At 42.4% G+C, this 13,434-nt stretch overlaps 1 protein-coding gene and 1 long non-coding RNA gene across 9 annotated transcripts in view; one reads left to right on the top strand and one right to left on the bottom strand.

Moving 5' to 3' along the window:
- The window catches only part of rnf220a (ring finger protein 220a), a 313,964-nt gene that overhangs the window by 217,509 nt on the left and 83,021 nt on the right, over positions 1–13,434 (top strand). The gene's annotated exons all lie outside the window — the stretch shown is intronic.
- LOC119498138 lies at positions 205–13,310 on the bottom strand. Its single transcript, XR_005209067.1, has 3 exons — positions 13,165–13,310; positions 3,356–3,370; positions 205–215 (listed from the first exon to the last, which is right to left on the bottom strand). It is a non-coding gene; the product is annotated as an uncharacterized LOC119498138 (long non-coding RNA).

Raw genomic sequence — 13,434 nt, 5'->3', positions numbered from 1 at the left:
ACCCATTGTGATCAAATTGCATGTTTTATTTCAGAGCAATCGTTTCAAATCCAAAGATATTCATTTTAAAATGATTTTTTAATCAATAAAACCTCACATTTGAAAAGCTGAAGCCAACAAATATTAACCATTTTTGGCTTGAGAAACGACTTAAAGGACCAGTGTGTAGCATTTCAGGGGCATCTATTAGCAGAAATGGAATATAATATTCATAACTATGTTTTCATTGGTGTATAATCACCTGAAACTAAGAATCATTGTGTTTTTGTTAGCTTAGAATGAGCCCTTTATATCTACATAGGGAGTGGGCAAGCCCCCAGGAAGAGCGCCAGGATTTAAAACGGCGGTACTACAACTTCCGTGTCCGTCACGTGATGCCATTGGGCCCAGAAATGGATGTGGAAGATCGCCAAAAGATGTTCACGGAGTCCGCCATGTTGCTCCGCCATGTTTCTACAGTAGCCCTGAAACCAAACCAACCAAAGCTCTAGAGAAAGCCTTTGGTGTTATTACGTTACCTGAAGGCCACCGTAGTTCTCCGACACGCTTGTGAAACTGAGGTAACGTGAGCCGCAGAGTACAAAGTCGTCCTTCCGTTGCTCATAGAGTAGTGTTATTAAGGTGAGGATAGCCTCTGAGCGAGGCAAACAACGTTACCACGGTTTTGAAGTGGTTAATTGACTGGTCATTTCAGATTTGAGAGGAGGAAATGAATCAATTTGGGACGTGGGAGACAGAAAATAGTTGAAAGAATTAGGATCATTTGGACTTTCCTATGGCCAAAATTGACATAGTCAGCTTCTTTGTTTTGTTTGAGAAACTGCTCCAAACCCAAATTAATTTAAAAAAAGAAAATATCAAACCTCACACTAAAGAAGCTAGAGCCAACAGATATTTTTGGTTGTATTTTGGGGAAGTTTTGCATGTCCCTGGGTACCTTTATGATGATAACAATACAAGTGCAACAAAAACACAAATCTCCTTCGACATCCATGTATCCATCCTCAAATAGTACTCGCTGCCTGTCTGTCAGTGTAATGCCCGAAGATTAGATCACCTCCAGCATGTGTTGGCTAGACATGACCACCAATCCCTCTCTCTCTCTCTCTCCCTGTCCGTCAGCCCCTCTGAGTCGATAAGCCTCTATTCTCCTCTTTTCGCTGATATGATCGGTGTCTTCAGAAGCACTCAGGCCACTTTTACACCAACCGCTAACTAGTGTTCCAGGCAGCTCGCAGCTATCAGGGAAAATCACGTCTGCCTACGTGAGTGTGCGTCCGCTGCCTTCATGCGTGTGTGTGTGTGCGCGTGTGTGTGCTCTGGTGCGCGACTCCACTCGTCCATCTAGCTGTCGGCGTCTATCGACCAGGGCCATCATGTGTGTTTTGGCCTGAGCGAGGCCACAGATGCTGCAGGGCTATTAGGTGCCCATTGTTTGTTTTGAATGGCAACGGAAACAAAATTGGTCTCTTTCTGATCTTATTGTGGGTAACCCTACCTCCCTCTGTGGCCAGGGGAGGCAAAAACCAATCCTAATTCACTTACCCCGCCCCAACATTGGCTTTTCTAATGCTTTTTGAGGGATGAAAATATGGCGACATGCAATAAGTGTCAACAGTGCACAGGTCTTAAAAGCAAGAGGGGGAGACAAATAGATGGACAGAGGAGTGGATGGATAAATATATCTCTATTCCTTTGTTCCTTTCTTTCTTTTCATGCACTTTCTGCATTCCCTTCTTCTAAGCTACTTTCCTGCGTCTTCTAACTATCCTCTTTTCCTTTCCTTTCCTTTCCTCATTTACCTCTTTGCTCCCTGCCTCCTGTGCACCGCGGCTCCAGCCAGAGCATTAGTGAGGCATTGTGATTGGCTTGTAATTTATGGAGTCCATAAGTGGGCCAGATTGATAGGGCTGTTTAAGGGGAGGACGCCGAGACGCCACTTTATTTAATACGGAGAGACAGACCCTCAAGATATAGGTTTAACCTCCGTCAGCGTGAACACACACACATGTATGGACACAACTGAACATGCTCTGATACAGCTGTACACATACTTATACTCCCATTATTAAAGGATATGTTCAAAGATTTTCTTTTAAGTGAGAAAATATGTTTTGTTGATGTTTTTGATGCCCCTATTTGCATATACATACATATAGGAAACCTAATTCGTAGTTGAGGAGAGAAACTGGAGAATGGACGCACGATTTCTCCTTTGGAGCAAAGTAGACATGGTGCATTATGGGAAGTGTAGGCTAGGACAATGGTCTAAGTTGTTAGAAAGCAAGTTTATAGAGTGCTGCAGAAATGAGCCCTAAAACACAGAAATGAGTTTTAGCACTTCTGGTTCCCTTGTCTGGAAGTTAATTGTTTTTTAGTTAGATGTTTGAAATAAGGTCTGTGGTTAAAAACAAGCTGAAGAGATTTTATCGTTTTTTTTAAGCTTTTATGTGTCTTAAAATAGGCGGTTGCTAACAAGTGGCTAAATGAGACTACTAAACATCATCACGGCGACTCGTCCGCCTTTGCAGCCATATCATGCAACCGTGGTGTAGTTCTTTTATAGCCAAACGTTAACTTTTTGCTTCTGGTGATTGAATTTAAACTTCAAAAATCATAAAAGGGGTGTTCAATTGTGAAGAATATCTTGCTGAACAAAAGTAAAACGTCATAAACGTTTGTTGGCCACAGAGCTTATTTTCTGCAATAATACAAAACCCAATGGAAAAATGGCTTTTTGTCGAGGGAACCAGGGCGATGCTAACTTCCTGATTGACCTACAAAATACGTCATCCCTGCAACACTCTATTGCCCTGTTTATAATCCCTAATAAATCATAATCGAAGGCACAACCATATCTACTGACTTATGCAAAACTCCCTTGATAGACACATCTATTTACCACCGACACACATTCAAACTAAGATATTTTAATAAGATGTTTTCTCCATACAGCCTCCTGTGTTAGCTTGTTGTGGTGTTTAGAACACAAATCAGGTCCTGTCTGCCCAGTCAGAATAAGCCCTCCACTCTAAACCCGGCAGCACGCAGCCAGTCCTCACGGGCCAAAGCTCTGGAGGGAAAGATGATCTGCCCACAGCGGCTGACCCTGCCCTCTCATCTGCCCTTCACACAAACACACACGCACACACAGACACGTACGCAGACGTGCCCTTTCCTCTGCCCCCTGCACGCCCGCTGTAATGATGTCTGTTGACCTCTGACACAAAGGGCTGCCCTGGCAGATTAGTTTACAAGTGGCCTAGGGACTCTGGGTTTCAAATCCTAACCTCTACAATTTTCTGCATTGATTATGAATCCTTTTTTCTTTTTTTTTCCTGTGTGGTCATGCCACCATTGTCAGGACAGCCTCTGAGTGATGTAACATCAATGTACCCACATAGCTACATATGACATTTAGGGCTGTCAAAGTTAACGCGATAATGACGCTTTAACACAAATTTGTTTTAACGCCACTTATTTCTTTAACGCATTAATGCAATTTGTGATTTTTAGATTTTTTTTATTCAATAGTAGGTCGTTTTAAAGCTAGAGTAAAGATACTGGCATCATATGAAACTAGAAAACCTAATGAATTCATTGGTACTAACCATGTCATGCTAGCTTGTCGCAAAGAAGGATATATAACGCTCCAAAGTTACACAAAATTTTGCCGAGGAAAAACTGGTATTTCCATTTTCAAAGGGGTCCCTTGACCTCTGACCTCAAGATATGTGAATGAAAATGGGTTCTATGGGTACCCACGAGTCTCCCCTTTCTGGTTTCTGGACAATTATTGTCATTGTTTTGTGTTGTTAATTGATTTACAATAATAAATATATAAATATATTTGCATAAAGCAAGCATATTAGCCCACTCCCATGTTGATAAGAGTATTAAATAAAATTAAATCTCCCTTCAAGGTACATTTTAAACAGATAAATAATGTGTTGTGATTAAATATTTTAATCGATTGACAGCCCTAATCATATATTTTAAGCAGTGCAAGTTAAGGAATAGCAAATATTATGAAAACCTTTATGAAACAGGGCAGCTTTTGCCCACCCCATAGTTGACCAAAAAAAAAAAATCTCAAGGTTTACTTACTAGCTTTTTTTGGAGTTGCCTCTCATGGTCTTCATCAACAGGTGGAGTTTGCTCGGTTGTCATGGAGACAGCTCGGTTGTGGCGTGACATGACCGTGACAACTGAGCAAACTTCATCTGCTTATGAAGACCACTGGAGGCGGTTGAAAGCTCCAGAAAAAAGCGTCCCTACAGGTTAAAGGGGATCCAATACCGGCTTGCATAACATGAATAAGCTCATGCACACACTCTCTCACAACAAACATAAGCACCACCAATCCCTAAATGCGTACTCCGTCACCTCTAATATATGCACGCGTTCAAACACACACACACACTCGGACGTCAGCGGTGATAAGTGGCAAGTGAGTAATAGCCGAGCTGTCTGGCAGCCAGCTGCTGGGCCTACTGTTTACATGCCAGCTGATTACCCTAATTTCAAATGCATGCATGGCAGCTAGGCTGATAAATAGTCCCCCCACCCCCCCCCCAACCAACCACCACCACCTTCCATTTCCCTATTGTCAGCTACTGCAGGCTAGTCAGCCAGCCGGACCCCATAATACCTTTTTGATTATTCAATAAATAACCCATAATTCGACATTGATTGGGGCCGCGAATGGGCTTTGTGGGGAGGAGGACGAAGGGATGATGGGGAGGAAGGATTGGTTAGGTGGTCGAGATGGTGGGGCAGGAGGGAGGGGTATCGACCAGCGGTGGTCAGCGCTTCGATGACCACTGGTCGTTGGGGTCATTGCTTTACGCAAATACACACACAGTGTTGGAGCACACACTTCTGCCTCCCCTCTGATGTGATTAGGGTAAGGGTCATTAGTTCAGCCTCATTGCTTATTGTCCAAACAAAGATGTCCAAGACTAATGGAGGCTACTTAATAATTTGGGTGAAAAATGAGCAAGAAGGAGGCATTGCAGATGGACGTTTTGTAACCGTTTCCCTCTGCCTGGCGTCTCCTTTTTTTATTAAATTGACCCATCATTTGCTGGAATGTCTTTATCCACATTTAAATAATTACACATCAGTCAGTTATAAAGCTTGATGAGAAAGCAACTGGTCAAAGTGATCGCTGCCGTTTCAACTCACCAGAAGCAATCAAAGTGTTAATGTGTAACCACCAGTATTTGGTCCCATTTGTTGGCCTTAGGCCCATTATGTTAACCAACCTTGATGAACATTGATTGCTAATTCTTATCTCTGCTTCCGGCGATATGACCTCACTTCATTGCTTCCAAAAAATTTGCCAATGTATCTCGGCCCCAAATTATCCCCCATTGCTTTTGGTGAGCGCTTCACCGTGACATGGTTAGTATGGACCGTATTGAAACCTGTCCCCAAATGGATTATTCCTCTTCTCCTAAGTAGGATGGATTTTATGGTGCTTGCCTGATCACTATCTGAAACCCACTAATCGTTTGCGTGCGTGCACGTGTGTGTGCGCATGTGTGTGTGTGTGTAAACCCCACTGCCTTGATGTTGCCATTGAAGTGTCCCTAGCGTTGTACTTATTGGAGTTCCCTGATGTTAGATATTGGAATATTGATCTGGGAGAATGTTTAGCTTTCACTCTTCTCTGGTTTCATTTATATGCTCACACAGCTGACGCCCGCTTCACACAGCAGTACAAGCTGCAGATGTGGCAGTACATGAGGGACCTAGATCAAATCAAACTCTCAATCAATGGCTGGGGAGGAGAAAAAAAAAATAAAAGATTTGGGTTTCAGGGAGGATTTCACACACAACATCTTGCATATCTGACGGGAGATTGGAGCCACGATGAGTAAACAACAACTAAATGTGTAAAAATGAACAATTCAAATAATATCTAATTGTCTTAACTTCATTGTATTTTATAATCAAGGCAGTATGGGGGCAAGCCTTTGAAGCAAAGTTGCCAGGTTAGACTGACTAAAGTCAATTTTAACAGAGGAAGGGAAAGATATCTTACTGAAGTTGCCTTTGCTTGATGTTGTTACTTTTTTAGTAAAAATTATCCACCTTTTCAGGCTGTTCTCCTACATCATTCGTAGCTGTTCATACGAAAAGTAATCATCATGAAATCATGAACCAGGAAGTATAAAGGGAAGAGGTCGAGGTGGATGGGTGTGTCAAATACACCAAACTTTTGCCCAGTAGACTGTATTCGTACCCCTTGTGAAACCGGAAGTTAACGTTGATTTATTTGTCACGTAATTTCCGTACATAAGTTATGTCACTTCCGAAGTTATTTGAACCCAAACCACAATCTTTTCCTAAACCTAACTAAGTAGTGTTGTTGCCTAAACCTAACCAACTCAATCTTTTCCTAAACCTAACTCCAATAAGTAGTTTTATTTTGAAAAGACTGGGGCGGAAATTGACACGTGCGTCACATGTTGCTGGACATTTTTAGGAAAACAATTGAAATAATTTTTCATAAGAAATCATACAAAACGTTGTAGGAGGATATGTTGACCTGCATCTTAGTATTTTATATAACAACTTACAACCTGTAGTACAGTTTTGGATTGTGCCATACAGCGGTTACACTGTGTTGCATTGACAACCCCATTACTGCAAACGTTGACATCACAGCTCAGGACACACACACACACACTCAAGTGTCTCCAGAACAGACTCATGCAGTCATCACCACTTAAAAGGCAGTTGATGACTTCAAAAGGAAAATGGCGAACAGCAGCGCTCTGCGTTTCAGAGACACCGGCTCAATGAGTCTCCCTTTAACAACAGTTGCATTACAGCACAATGTCGGTTTCCTATTAAATACTTTCTCCCAATTGCCCATTATTCCACGCTATAAAACCACTGCAGACTGCATCGGAGGGCTGTTTTATCCCCCCATCACCCCCACGTCCTTTTGTTTCGGAAAACATGTTTCAACTAAATGCAACTAAGAGAGCCATGAGAGAAAGAGAGAGCGAGAGAGTAAGGAGGGGAGGGAAAGAAAAGGTAATTTAATGAAGTGAAACGTTTGATGTTGTAAATAAAAAGCAGACTGGTCGTGGGTGAGAGGCTGGGGCTAATGGACTTTGTTGGATGGTAGGTGTGGAGCTGCTGATCTTTAAAAAGCCTAAATAAAAAAGTGAACTCCTCAGAAACGATGCCAAGAAAACCCCCCAGCCTCCCCTCCCACTTTGCTGGATCCCTCGCCTGGGGCATTCACATCACTGGTGGGGCTTATTATGCAATTACAGCAAGGTAAAAAAGCACCGCCAACCCCCTCATCTGAGTGTGTGGGTGTGTAATTATGTGTGTTTGTATCCATGTATGTGTGGGTCTGCTGATTTAGGACTGTAGAACAGAAGTCTGAGAAGAAAAATAAGAAAAGGTTAGGACTGTAGGAAAGGTTTCCTCATACAACGGTTTGGAAAAGTTATTCCTCATTTTTCGTGCATTTTCCTACGAATGTCTACCAACACGTGACACACGTATCTATTTCCGCTTGTTACATACATACAGTCTTATCAAAATAAACGTCTTTCTTTACAGTAAATAACTTGGTTATGTTAAGGCAACAAAATTACTTACTTATGTTTAGGAAAAGATTGACTTGGTTAGGTTTCGGCAACAAAACTACATAGGTTTAGGAAAAGATTGACTTGGTTAGGTTTCGGCAACAAAACTACATAGGTTTAGGAAAAGATCGACTTGGTTAGGTTTCGGCAACAAAACCTGTTAGTTATCGTGGTTTGGTTTAAAATAACTACGGAAGTGGCGTAACTTAAATATGGGGGTTACATGACAAATCAATCAATGTTGACTTCTGGTTTCAAACGGAGTACGAACGCTGGTCTTTTGGGCGGGAGTCCGGCCTTTTTAGACCCATCCATCCACCCCGACCTCCTCCCTACGCGGCGTTTATCGATCTTTATACTTCCTGGTTCATGATTACATGGATTGCAAACAAATTGATTTTGTGAGACATATACGAATTCCAGTGCATTACTTTTCGTAGGTATAGCTACGAACGGTGTATGAGAACAGCCTGATATACAGTAGGAGATGAGTAGTGGAGAGAATGGGGAGTGACAGGAAAGGAAAGTAGAAGAGAGGAATAAAAGAAAAGACAGGAGTATTTAAAAAAAGTTAACAGAAAAAAAAGAGATAAAATAGAGCAAAGTACAAATGTAGAAGATGGGGAGTGGAGAGAATGGGGAGTGACAGGAATGTAAAATAGAAGGCACAAATAAAAGAAAAGATGAGAGCAGTTAAGAAGTTAAAAGGAAAAGGGGAAGGAAAGAGGAAAGCAAAGAAATGAGAACACACGATTATGAAGGTTAAACAATGGCAGTGGTCATTACGCTTCACTTTCAATGAGGAGGAGGAGAGAAATCACCCCCCATTTATAATTCATATCCTCAATTACCACTAATAAAGTGGCATGAATGGGGCCAGCCCAGGGAATGGTGCAGGCACAATTACATGTAGTATAGCCTGGCATTAACATTTTCTATTTGAACATTTTTCAGCCTCAATTTCTCTTGGAGTTAATAAGAGCGATGATCCCTCCTTGACTTTTTCATGAAATTATTGTATGGTTATAATATTCCAATCTATTAGCCCCCCTTTCTCTATAATGTATTCTACCATTTAATAGCCTGACCTGGCTGGATAGAGATGGAAAGAGAGGGAGAGGGAGAGAGAGGAAGAGGGAGAACATGACATTGATGAGAGGAGTAGGTCTTGTCGTTTTGACCCCAGAGGGGGTGAGACAAAGGTCTGATATATCCCATACAGCGTTTGAATTGAGGTCTCTCACGAGGCCGTGCCTATCATCTGAAAAGCTTTCTGTGGCAGTGCTGCTTTTTTTTTTCACCATCCTGTCGGGGAACCACTGTAAGGCTGATTTATAATCTTACCATGTAGTCACTGCAAGCAACGTGGTCGACCCAGTCTCACTCCTAACTCGTCAGATACCGACGCATGGTCAGTGGCCCTCGCCGTCTGATACCGCCACGAGACACCTTTTAGCATCTGTATGAGACACATCCAGCGTTCAACTATCTCCAATGTAAACATATCCGCATCATTACTAGACGGTCAGAGCAACTGACATAGTATAAAGAGCGAGAAAGTCTGCGTAGGACGGGTGGATGTGGAGCTTAGATTGGTCAAACAAACATAGGACTTTCACCCAGGAGACGGGTGTCTGTGTCCCGAAACCAAGTCAACGTTGACTTATTTTACCATAGTTTTGATACGCAACTTCCGTACTTAACTAACGCCAGTTATGTAACAAACAGTCTTATTTTACGTAACAAAACATACTTATTCTAACCCAAACCACAATCTTTCCCTAAGTCTAACCAAGCAGTTGTTGTTTTGTTGGAAGTTTATTTGAAAATGTTGACACTGTATGCGTGTAACTAGTGGAAACTGTACGTTTCCTGTGAACACAGAGGTTTATTTTGAAAAGACACTGCATGTAACGAGTGGAAACTATATGTTTCCTGTGAGCACGGAAGTTTATTTTGAAAAGACACTATGCATGTAACGAAACTAACACTATGTCCCTGACACGTCCAAAACTGATGCTAGAGGGGTACTTAGAGCGTCATAGTTTGAAGCGTAGGGCCACTGACCAAGCGTCGGTATTTGACGAGTTGGGAGTGACAATGTGTTGACTTGGTTGGCTCTCTCTGAGAGGCATAACTGGACTATATGGTGACTAGGGGATTTGTGCTACTGAGCAGTTTGAAAACTATTTATTATACCCTGAGCAAAGTTGGATTATATATCATTTGACCCAATAAAATTTGACATATTATTGTGTATATCTGATATTACGTCTTTTTTTTTGGCTACATCCGTATTTTAAGTTTACTTATGTAGAATGTGATAAAGTAATGGTTGGATGCATGTAGCAGGGAAGTTTTGCCTTGCTGCTACCTTAGTCAAAATGTAGAACACCAACATCAGTGGGCGCCAGATGCAGCAGTAACACTGGCTGTTTGAACGTTGTTAGAAATGCATGAGCATCAAGGGTAAAACAAATAATGAAATGTCGTCGCCGTAGATAATGCGATATTCCTGCAGGACGCAGGTCATAGTAGCTGTGTAAACTCCAGTGTTGGCAAAATCAAAAGGAGCTTACGGTATAATCTAACCCAGAGACACATAAAAGCATCAAAGGTCCGGGGCCATGCTCCAGCGTTGCGTCGCATTATTATGCCGGCGGTTGCTGCTCGCTGCAGTGTTGGAGCCACGTGCCCGATCCTCGGGGCTGGTCGTCTAATAGGCCTGTTTACTCCACCTTCCTCTCCTGCTCTTTCACTGCCTTCCCTCTATCCCTCCTTCATCCTCCCACATAAAAATGGCACAAGTATTCAGCAAACCTGCCTGCCTGCCTTTTATATAAAATAACAAAGTGTTCAGAGCTTGTAAAACACTGCGGGCCTGACAGTTTAGCAGACTTCCCACAGTCTAGAAACTTCTATTGTGGAGGCGGCAACAAGGAGCCAAAGAATAGCACAGAATGAATAGGATTCACAAGGTGATAAGCTACACCCCAAGTACACACACACACACAAGCCATTAGGGTAGAACTACATCCATCCTCAAGCCATCGCGGTGAGGCAACTCATTTAAGTGCTACACCTCTGGTACAGGGATTTCTGTGGCAATCACACCCCTCGCCACACACACACACACACTGTAACTGTACAGATGGAGAGAGGAGGGGACAGAAATACACCCTCTCTCGCTTACTATCTCTTACATTTACACACAAAAAATCACACACACACACACACACACACACACACACACACACCCCATGTGGCTAGCTGAGAGCCAGCTGTTCCTTTCCACTTCACATCACTATGGGCTAACGACTGCTAATCCCCCATAGCTTTTCTCTCAAAGGAACTAAGGCAGCAGCCATGATCTAACTCCTATTGAATTCCAATTACCCTCCACCGGGATTTCACAATAAGAGTCCCCCCCCCCCCCTTCCACCACCTCCACTAACACCACCCCTTACTTCCCACATGGATCGCACTGTCACAATAAGAGCCACCCACACGCACACAGCCTGAAGACACAGTAACATCAGGAACACATGTTTATTGTTATGTACTAGTTATTTGTTTTTATGATCTAAATCCAATTATATTTAGATGCTTTGGCAGTACTTACTTGACTTGAACCAAACTGAACTGAACTGAGGGAGACCGAAGCACACTACTGTATTTTTTTTTTCCCCCACATAGCAACAGTTGCATCCTTGACTGGACTTGCCCACCCCCTTTTCTTTTTACCCTGGCAGGTTTGCCCCTCTCTGCCAGGCAGGGTCCCTTGTAAAAGAGCAGCTTCAATGAATGGAGGCCCAGCAGGGAGCCAAGCAGGCTCACACTCCCTAAACCCTCCCCTCCCTTTCCCCTTGCCTCCTTCCTCTATCCCCTTCTTCCCTCCTGCACTCTTGCTCTTTCACTTCTAGTTAATAACTTTATGGGTATGCATGAGGAACAATTGCACATTGTACAAAATCACAAACAAACAAGCCATTCAAACAATCACAGAATGATAAATTTCATGGTTTGACAACATGTACAACCATATGGTCCGTAACCATCAATATCTATAATGAAGTGTAACAGCTCCAAAACCAAAGGACTTGTAGTACAGGTCTTCCCCCCCTTTCCTTCTCTCCAGCTTTCACCCCACATATCTGGTTTGATTTTACCCCATGAAGCGGTGAATTCCAGTCTTTCAGAGAATAACACTGAGCAATAAAACAATGGGTGGCTCGGGGCTGTACTGTAGGGATGGAGGGCGATGGGATTCCTGGTAAAGTCTGAGACAAAATGCTGCTATGGTTACAGTGGGTGGGACTGGGGCGAAGAGGGCTAGACATGCTGGGAAAGCCAGTGTAGTGACAGGAGAAAAGCCAAGAATCAGGGATGTAGTGGAGGTTAACGCCGTCTACACCTTTTTGACATTGACATACATTTACAGTCAAAACTCACTTTTCCGTAAGAAAATAAAGATTGTTTATGAAAACTACTACTATGAATATTTTTCCATTTTTCAAAAGAGTTTTAAAAAAAGGTTTTGGGACATATTTGTGGAAACAGCACATAAGCCTCTAGATGGGTGTTTCCAATGACTTGCCGCCATTGCGAGTCATATTTTGTGGTGCGCTACTGACTGAAGCATGTCATAGCCCTGTATAGCCCACAAATGTTATTAGCATATTTACGGCTACTGATTTAGGTTAACATTTAGCATTTTGGAGGACCATGCTGTAAAGTTTATCTTTCACTCGTAAAGTGGAAGCTAGCAATTGGTTAATTAGCCTCCACTCAGATGTCTTGTTTTGTCCAAAGATATTCAGTTTACTGTCATAGAGGAGTAAAGAAACCAGAAAAAATCCCATTTAAGAAGCTGGAATCAGAATTTTTACTTTTTTTTCTTAAGAAATTACTCAAACCGATTAATCGATTATTGAAATAGTTGGTGATAGATTTTGTGGTTGACAACTCATCGATTCATTATTATTGCAGGCACCATTACTGCAGAAAAAATAACAAAAACTTAAATGTATTCTTTCTAGTAATTACAAATAAGTAAACAAGAGTGGTCGTCAACTAATCAGAAGGCAGATGGCCGCCCGCCCTGCGCCCGGTTCTGCTCCAGGTTTCTTCCCAGTAATCAGGGAGTTTTTCCTGGCCACAGTGCGCTTAGTGGATACTGTTGGGTCTCTAAACTATGGTGTACGGTCATAGACCTGCTCTATATATAAAGCGTCTTGAGATAGCTTCTGTTGTGATTTGACGCTATACAAAAATAAATTGAATTGAATTGAATTGAATTGAATTGAAGGTAGGTGGTTCGATCCCTGGTTCCTGCAGTCCACCTGTCGAAGTACCCTTGGGCAAGATACTGAAACCCAAATTGCTCCTGAGTGTGCGTGTGAATGTTTATTGCTCCTGATGCTACCAGTGTATGAATGTGTGTGTAAATGAGTGAATGCTGGCTTGTGTTGTAAAGCGTTTTGATCGGTCGCTAAGACTAGAAAAGCGCTACATAAATGCAGTCCATTTATTATACCCCCGCAACAACCTAGTCAGGGGTATATAGCACTCCACGTGTCCATCCTTCCGTCCGTTCGCGTGTCGAACTTTCATTTCCGTAGCAGAACTCGGAAACTATTTAACTTAGGAACTTCATATTTGGTATGATAGTTGACGGTGTGGTCTAGTTGTGCCTTTTGGGGGTTAGAAGTCCAGGGTGCCCAAAAGTTTTGAAATTTTTCCAAAAGGGCAAAACCTTTGGCCCTACTTTAGCAGAGGTCAAGCAGTGAGCCATGCTCACTTTTGCCTTGTTTAAATT

This window comes from Sebastes umbrosus, chromosome 12 (assembly GCF_015220745.1).
Source record: "Sebastes umbrosus isolate fSebUmb1 chromosome 12, fSebUmb1.pri, whole genome shotgun sequence".
NCBI classification, from domain to species: domain Eukaryota; kingdom Metazoa; phylum Chordata; class Actinopteri; order Perciformes; family Sebastidae; genus Sebastes; species Sebastes umbrosus.
The sequence above is the reverse complement of the archived record's forward strand: the minus strand, read 5'-3'. Positions and strand labels throughout refer to the sequence as shown.